This window comes from Phyllostomus discolor, chromosome 2, assembly GCF_004126475.2.
Source record: "Phyllostomus discolor isolate MPI-MPIP mPhyDis1 chromosome 2, mPhyDis1.pri.v3, whole genome shotgun sequence".
Taxonomy (NCBI): Eukaryota; Metazoa; Chordata; class Mammalia; order Chiroptera; family Phyllostomidae; genus Phyllostomus; species Phyllostomus discolor.
Window position 1 is genome coordinate 74,212,066 of NC_040904.2, and position 9,064 is coordinate 74,221,129.

Here is a 9,064-nt window from a genome sequence, read left to right on the forward strand (position 1 = left end):
TTGGATATGTAGGGTGGAAAGGAGAGAAGCAGGGCATTAGGAAAACAACCACAGTGGACTGTGCCTGCGTGATAATAAGCCATGATGATTAAGGGATACAAGTAAAATTATGGACTAAGATGGATTTTAAGGAAACCATTCAAATGACTTCAAATGAGCATTGAATAAATGCTTGGGTGCGTCGCCCTTAAAACCATGCTTTCCCACAGAGTCATAAACAATTCCGATTTTGGCCACAGTGTGGAGATGTTGCGACACAGATTCACATTGCCACGCCAGAGGAATGCATTTTCTAATCACGTTGGAACAGGGATTTCCAGTGCCTGCACTGCTTTTCCTTTCCACTTTACATCTTATCGTAACTTAGTGCTTCCTTTTTCTAGTATAAGTTCATAAAGGTGTGTGGCACACTTTTCTTTCTGGATAAAACATTAGAATTTCTATGCATCTGGTATCCCTAAATGTTCACATATAATATGAGGCTTTTAACTGATTCTCCATACCACAGCTAGGAATTTCTGTAATGCTAAATGAACCAATTTCAATATACAGTGTTCTTAAAAGACCCACTAGAGCATATAAAATAATAGCAAATGCCACCACAGTTTGTGGGTTTCATTTGAGAATGAAATGGCATCCTTTGTAAGAAGCATTCATGATATCATGGGCAAATCTTGCTGTTAATTCATTGCACAACTGTGAAGTGCTTACTCTGTGCCAAGCAACACTCCTGGTATGCAGAGAGAAATAAAATAGAGTGATGTTAAAGAGATACACGAATACATAATTACTATGTGAGATAAATGTAATGAAGGCAAAATAAAGAATATAATGAAATGTTATAAGCTGATTCAGATGGGAAGAGAGGAAGAGGGAAGGTGACAAGTTCTCCAGGCAGAAAGTGTTTCCAGTCAGAGGGAACAGCATTTACAGGTCCTGTGGAGGAAGTTCAGCAACGTCAACTCACAGTATTAGCAGGTTAATAGGGCTTGACTGAACATGTTGAGGAGGGTGGGGTGAGAGTGGCAGGAGATGACCTGCCACGCCAGCAGGGGCCAAAACATTTGGGCAGGTGACTGAAATGACAAGAATTATAGATTTTGTTCCAAGTTCTGTGGGAAGCCTTTGGAGGATTTGTAGGAAAGATGGTAAGAAGATAATACTATGTAAATTCCAATTCTAACTACAGTATTTAAGAATTTTTTTTCTAGTTCTTTTTCCTTCAATTTTTTATTTCTTTTCCCAGAAAATATCTTGGAGAAGGGATGCTTGAAGTTTAAGGTCTAGAGTGTTTAGGGTAAAAAAAAATCTTTTGAAAATATATTTGATTCTGCTGATTATAGTCTACTTTTATATTGCAACATAATTCTCTAGTCAGCAGTGGGTTTGTGTAATTTGATAGTTGAAATAAATTTACCTTTATTTGAAAAAAATTGGGATCATTAAACTACTAAACTATATTTTAGCAATGTTTATTAAATGTATTACTTAGAGGAGAAAAAAGAACATAAAATAAAATCCCAAATACCGGGTTTCTTTGAGTTCAAAAATAATTTGGATGAATGTAGATCCTTTGAATAGAGCTGAGTATCTTTTGGTAGGCATTAAGGAAATCTAGTTTCTTCCTAGTAAATAAATTTGTTATGTCACTATATAAACCATATAGTGTGTGTGTGTAATTCTGAGAATTCCAGCACCTACAATTCCCATAGTATGTCTTAGAAAGTGATTATGTGCCAAAATGACTGAAGTTGCATCAGAATTGGCTACACATATTTTAATAAATTAAATATCATCTATACTCACCAACTACAATGTAAAGGGAAAAGAATCTGAATGATGAAGAGTGGATATTAATTATAGGGACAAAATTAAGATACAGAATTTTCTCAAATGAACTACACTTGTAATCCACAGTTACAATAGAAAGTAGACTTTTTACAGAAATAGATTCATGGGAAACTTTTTGGAAAAATATATAGATCTGGAGAGAATAATTTGCTTAAAGTTTTTTTTTAATGTCATTTAAAAAATTAAATTGGAGATGATGGTATTTTGTATTTGCCCACATGTCATTTTTTTAAAAAAATTAATTTTTTGATTTGAGAAAGGGGTGGGGGGAGAGAGAGAGATCCATTGGTTTGTTGCTCCACTGATAGATTCATTTGTTGGTTGATTCTTACATGTAACCTGACTGAGGATTAAATCTGGAACCTGGGCATATTGGGATAATGCTCTAACCAACTGAGCTTCCTGGCCAGGGCCCACACACTATTTTTTGATGTCCTTACCCTTGTGTAGATTTGAACTTTCATCTGGTATCATTTTTCTTATGCCTATGGACTTTTTTTATCATTTTTTTCCTGATTCAGGTCTGCTAACTATGAATTTCTTCTGTACTCTAGGTACAGAATTCTAGGTTGACATTCTGTATTCTTTCTGAATTTCAAAGATGTTTCTTCATTTTCTTTCATCGGACAATTAGAAGTCTAAAGTGATTCTTACCTTTGCCTATTGTACACAGTGTATCTTGTTGCTTCTTTTCTTTATCACTTGTTCTCAAAAATTTAATTATGTTGTTTTCAGTGTAGATTTTTGAAAAATCATGGCTGGGATTTGCTAAGCTTTTTGAGTCTGTGAGCTTACAGTTTTATCAAATTTGGAAAAGTTTCAGCCATCATTTCATGTACGTGTGTGTATGTGTGTATTCTACTCTTCCCTCCCACATTTTCCCCTGCTGCTGAGACTCCAATGACACATAAATTAAGCTGCATGGTATTGTCCCATAGGACAGTGAGGCTCTGTTAATTTTTTAAAATTTTATTTTCTCCCTGCTTGATTTTGAACAGTTTTTATTTCTATGTCTTTCAGTTCACTTCTCCTCCCCACTTCCTGCCCCTGAAGTGTTTAATTTGCTGGCAACCAGGTACAGTGAAATTTTCATGACAAACAATGTATTTTTCATGTCTGGAAGTCTCATTTTATTATTTTTTATGTCCTTCAGTTATTTCCTCATTATGGTTTTGTTTTTTTCAATTAATCTTAGGGAGAGAGAAAGGAAGCAGAAGAGAGAGAAGCACTGATTTCTTGTTCCACTTACTTATGCATCCATTGGTTAATTCTTGATGTGGGCCCTGGCTCGTGAGGTCCGTGTCATTATGGATAAAATGATACATTCACACGGGTTACCAAATCTGGTGGAGGAAAAGGGACAGCAGGGCTTTTCTCTCAAGGGGAGCAAAAGCTTTGGCCCTTGCTCCAATGAGCTTTTATTGTCTTGCTGAGCACCTTATAAGAAGGTCCTCATTAACTGTGCACAGGCTGGCTTTAGGTGGTTACCTTTTACAGAAAACAAAGGAGCCAATGCTGCTAATCACATTACAGAAGAAGGATATTTGCAAATGAAAAGGCAAAAGTAGTTAGACTAGTTACACTCATCCTTGGAAGGTTTAGCATGGATTTTAGGAAGTTACTTTGCAGTAAATGTCCTCAATTCAGGGTGAGGGAGTTTTAGCAAAAAGCAAGACTCATAGCAGCCTTAGGTACATTGAAGGCCTGATTCCCCATGGGAGAACCTATCCATGGGCGTGAGTCCTGTGCATCTCCAAGTGGGAGCTGGGCCCACACCACGGAGAACAGTCTACTATAAATTCTTGTATGTGCCCTGACCAAGGATTGAAACTACAACCTTGGCATATCAGGACAATGCTCTAGCCAGTTGAGCTAGATGGCCATGGCTATTTATGTTTTTTTTTTTTTTTTAATTTGAGCATATTTACAATATTTATTATAGCTGTTTAAAAGTCTTTATCCATTAATCCCATTATCTCTGTCATTCCTTGGTCAGTTTATATTGATCGTATTTTTTCCAGGGTAAGGTTTATATTCTTTTTCTGCTTGACATGTTTAGTAATTTTTGATTGGATGCTAGATATTGTAAATTTCTCACTGTTGTATCTAGATTTTGTTGCACTACTTTAATAAATTGTATATTTTGTTCTGACAGGCAGTTGTATTACTTACAAATAAGTATAGTTCATGCAAGACTTGCTTTAAGCCATTTTTGGGTAAGCAAATGTAGACATTGCCTAGGACTAGTTCATTTCCAATATAGAGAGCAGTGTTTTCTGGGTACTCCAAGATTCCTAGTGTATTAATCTGCTTGGGCTACCATAACAGAATACCACAGACTGGGTGGCTTAAATAATATTTTTTTTGTCACAGTTCTAGAACCTAGAAATCCAAGATCAAGGTGCTGACAAGGTTGGTTTCTGGTGAGGCTTCTCTTTGTGGATCATACATGGACATGCTCTTGTCTCTGTGCATGAGCCAATGTCTCTGTGTGCTGTCTGTTTTTTCCTCTTCTTATACATGAGGACAACAGTCCCATCAGATTACAGTGTGACTCTTATTGATTCAGTTAGCCTTTATTATCTCCCAAAAAGCCCTGTCTTCATGCACAGTCACAATGGTGATTAGGGCTTCAACATGTGAATACTGTGGGACACAATTTAGTCCCTAGCATTCAGTATATTTAGTGAGGTATCTGTACCCTGGCTCGTGGGCAGTGAATGAATAATACTCAGACTTGTATGAGCTGTCAAAAAATTTTTGTCTAATGGGGTACTCAGTAATCTTTTTTTATTTTAAGTTTGATTTTTCTTTCTTTTTTTTTTTTTTTGCATAGTTCTGTAGAGTTTCACCTTTCACATGTTCATGTTATTCTTTATTGAAAGACTTTAGGAAAACCCTAAGTAGATTTCTGGAGCCCATTCTCTTTCAGCCTCTGTCTCCTGAATTCTAGGTTTTTTGGTATCCTGAACACCAACCTATGTTCTCTCACCTCAGTGAGGCCATCACTCCATCTGTGTTTTCTGCCTGGGCTGCAGTGGGAAACTGCAGACAGAATCTAATGCAGTTGTAGGACTCATTTTGGTTCCTCTGCTTGGAGTCTGTTGTCTCAAGAGTTGTATCATATTTTTTTGAGTTTTCTACTTGTTTTTTTCTCAGTTATTCATTTTTGGGCTGAAGCACAAATCATTTTAATTTACGTTTGTACAATTAAAAGTTTGTAACTACTTAATTTTTTAAATATGTGGATGATATTAATATTAAGATTTGCCTTCTGACATATCTATCTAGAATACACATTCTGGACATTTAGAAGGCAAGTCTACATATGTGTCTATTGAATACAAGGCAAGATATATTGATTTTGTTAACCTAAATATATTAACTTATACTGTGGTTCCAATCACAGCCCCCAAATCTAAAAATTATATTCAATTAGAATCTGACATGAAATCCTTATCATGTGACCCAGGATAGCTATGAATGCATCTTAACACAAAATCATAAATTTACTTAAAACATGAGATTTTTTTTGCGTGTGACTACATGTCATGCTGTATTTAATGTGTGGCCCAAGACAACTCTTGTTTATCCAGTGTGGTGCAGAGACACCAAAAGGTGGACACACCTCAGACCAACCAATGTGAAAATAATGAAACTATTTGCTCAACAATTGAATTTCACTGATTTTGAATGTCTTACTGCAATGTCACTCAACCTTTTTTGAAAATGAGAATTACACAGACACAAGTATAGGGAGTGTATGGGATTTTAAAAAGTTACACTGGTGACAATGATGCATATCAAATGTTGAGAATTACTATTGTAGAGCTCAAACTTGAATATGTATCAGAATCAACTGGAAGCCTTGTTAAAACACAGATTACCAAGGCTGAATCCCTGAAACTTTAATTCATTAGGTTTGACCATGGCATGAGATTGTGCATTTTAACAATTTTCCAGATGGCACAGCTGTTGCTAGTTCTGAAACCATACCTTGAGAATCATTGTTTTGTAGTATATTTATTTGTGCTGTTTAATGCTGTTTAACTCTGCCAAAAGCGGTTTTTCAAACAAAACATTTATTAATAATTTTATAATATGAGATGATCATGTGGTATAGTCAAAGAAGTACAGAAACGGGAACAAAATGAAAATAGAACAAAACTCCTTGGTTTAGATCTTACTCAATCCTTTCTAAAAGGTCTTTTTGTCTCTGAATCTTAGATTCATCATCTGTAGAAAGGGAATTATCATATATGATTAGCTACCTTATAAAGTAACACAAATTAACTAATTAATATTTAATAATAACACTAATTTTAGTTTACCTCTTTCTTCATACAGATTTCACTGAAAAAAAATTATACTGACAACAATGTATGGACACCTTTGAACTAAACAGCTCTAAACAATTAAGGCAAAAGTCACTGGAAGACCCTTTATCAGAGGATCTGGAGCATAATAATCATTTTAATCTTCTTGGTCAATTCTGGAATAGTCCCTAAGAAGTACAGTCATTTTTGAGTTCTGGGGAATAGGTCTGGTAGGTAGAAAACCATGTTGAATCTTTTAACCCCTTCTTGGAATATACAAATTCTGGCTTTATGCACTTTAGAATTAACCAGAATTTTGATAATTTAATCATTTGAGACAGAATTATAAATATATCCACCATGGTGATTTCAGACTGAACTAAAAACATTTATATCCATGTTTTTGGGCTTTGGTTTACTTTTGGCCATTTGTGAGAAATGAACATGACTTCCCATGAGAGTTTGCTTGGATGCTTTTGCCAGTAAGATGCATCAGTCTTCAGAAGGTTGCTTTTCAAGACAGACTTGTTACACAATGTGCTTTAGTTGTGTAATGTGTGTTACCACTTCTGTCATTAAGGGTATGGATCATGCTTAGCATGACATTTTGTGGGATCCTAGTTGTGTGGTATATTTAGAGGCATCTAACTGGATAAATAACCTCTGATGAGTTCAAAGCACACACATTAATGGTAGTATGGACATCTTTCTGAATAAACTACAAAAACACATCCAAATTCTGTGGTAATGCTTCCATCTGTCCTATGACATTCATTATTACAGAATATCATACAGTGGTGGTGTCACAAATATTATGTCTCTGGAGCATCATGTAACCTTGGGAGCAGAAATATCTGAAGAACCAAAGGAGAGTAAAGGCTATAATTAAAAATAAGCCCCAAGAAATAGTTTCCATGTGGTTGTGAGAAGCCCTTGAGCACAGCTGGAAAATTTCAGGCTGAAATATGTTGGAACAATAGTTTACAGAGGAAAGTAGCTGGGTTTGTGGTTATACTTGGAAGTAAAATTTCCCTGCTTGGTTATAATAGCAAACTAGCTATAATGTTTGAAAGAATATTCCCTGAAGAAAATTGTTACTCCCTGAATTACAAAGAGAAACATAATAGAAAATAATTTCTTAAATGAGAATATAGGCCTATACTCACATTAAGAATAATTTATTATGTACAAATGAAAATAAGTTTCAAGGTATAACGACTAATACAGGTTTACCTAACAATAAAGGGTTGGAGAATCCAAAATTCAAGAGAGATTAGGATTTAGTCTAAAATTGTAAAATAAGGTTACATTTTAAATTTTATGGTACAAATCTCTCAGTATTTGAATAAATATGTCAATATATCAAAAATCAATTACATTTCCTCTCAGATTTACTTTTTCTGTATTTCTTTTTTGTTATTGGCTTCATCTTTCTTCAAGTTGTCTACTCTTGCTGTTAGTTTTACTTTCTTTCTCTATTCGTTTTCCATACTAAATCAATTGTTAATTTCTTTCAATCCCTCTGCTAATAGGACATTCACATCCATGTCTATTTATTAAATTGTTTTAAGATGTTGGGATTATTGAAAATAGTCTTAAAAGAAATGCCAGGCAAGCAGAGAAGTACTGTGAAGTTGAAAAGCCTTCAGGTGTGCATAATCATTTGGAAATGCAAGGAGGGGGTGGCAGGGTGGTTAATTTGTGGTTGATGAAATTTTTAGAAACCAGTGCATTGAAAAGCTAGAGTGAAATCTAGGAGTAGGGAATAGAAAAGCTAAAAACAGATGTGTGGCAGGCATATGTGGGTAATCATGAATAATATTTTAGATGATAGGAGTGTGTTTTAGAACAAGAATGTATACTGTTGCTGACAAGCAGTATTATCAAACTATAAAAAATAATGCCAAATATGGGTCTGTCTGGGGTAGAAATGCAATCTCCCTTGTAAGAAAGTACCTTCAATCAGTGTTTCCTCAACCTTCAAATATATTATTTGTAGATTGTTTCGTTAGAATATAGTGACAAAAATTTTGTTCAAAGTTTTTTTTTTTCAAATGATGGTAACATTTTTGTTTTGAAAAGGAACTTAAAAGACCAATGTAATTTACAATTGTGTTAATGTGCATGTTGGTTTAGTGGCTTGGGTATCAACATAAGACAAATCTAAGAACTTTGCTTGAGATTTAAATCATAATGTAGGTTCAGTGGCTCATTCAATGGATGCTAGGATTGTTTCCTGCTATATTAGTTTTCTATTGCTATATAACAAATTACCACAACTTGGCAATTTAAAACAAAACCCATATTTTACTCACATTTCTGTGAATTGGAAGTCCAAGATGGTGTAGCTGGGTTTCTGCTGAGTGTCTCACAAGGCTGACTGGAGGGTATCGCCTACTTTTATTCTCATCTGAAGCTCAGTGCCTCCCCATGACTCCTGCTATTGGCAGAAGTCAGTTGCTTGTAGTTGTAACAGCCGTGTCTCTATTTCCTTGTTGTTCAGCAGTGGGTGGCTACTCTTATTGCTTGAAGGCCATCTTCATTCTTTCTTAAGTGGCTCCTTCCATCCTCACAAGCAGCAAATCTTCCTCACATTTCAGATCTCTCTGACACCCTCTTCTGCCATTATCTGGGGAAAGCTCTCTGCTATCATAAGCTCATGTGATCGGATCACACCCACCTGGATAATCTCCCCATTTTACAACTGTGTCACAGCATAACATAATCACAGAAGTGATATTCCATCATATCACAGCCTCTGGGGGTTAGGTGGAGGAACCCTTGGGGGAAGGGTGACATCTTAGTGATCTTTCCTGCCATGTCTGTGTAATGTCAGCAATGGGACAGTGACTCTGTGGGTTGCAGTGCAGTCCTGTATACAAGACAGACCGAATGGA

The 9,064-nt window shown here is 35.6% G+C and overlaps 1 long non-coding RNA gene across 1 annotated transcript; it reads left to right on the plus strand.

Moving 5' to 3' along the window:
- The first annotated feature begins 760 nt into the window (after positions 1-760).
- LOC118498871 lies at positions 761-6,827 on the plus strand. Its single transcript, XR_004901359.1, has 2 exons — positions 761-2,926; positions 6,199-6,827. It is a non-coding gene; the product is annotated as an uncharacterized LOC118498871 (long non-coding RNA).
- The last annotated feature ends 2,237 nt before the right edge of the window (positions 6,828-9,064 follow it).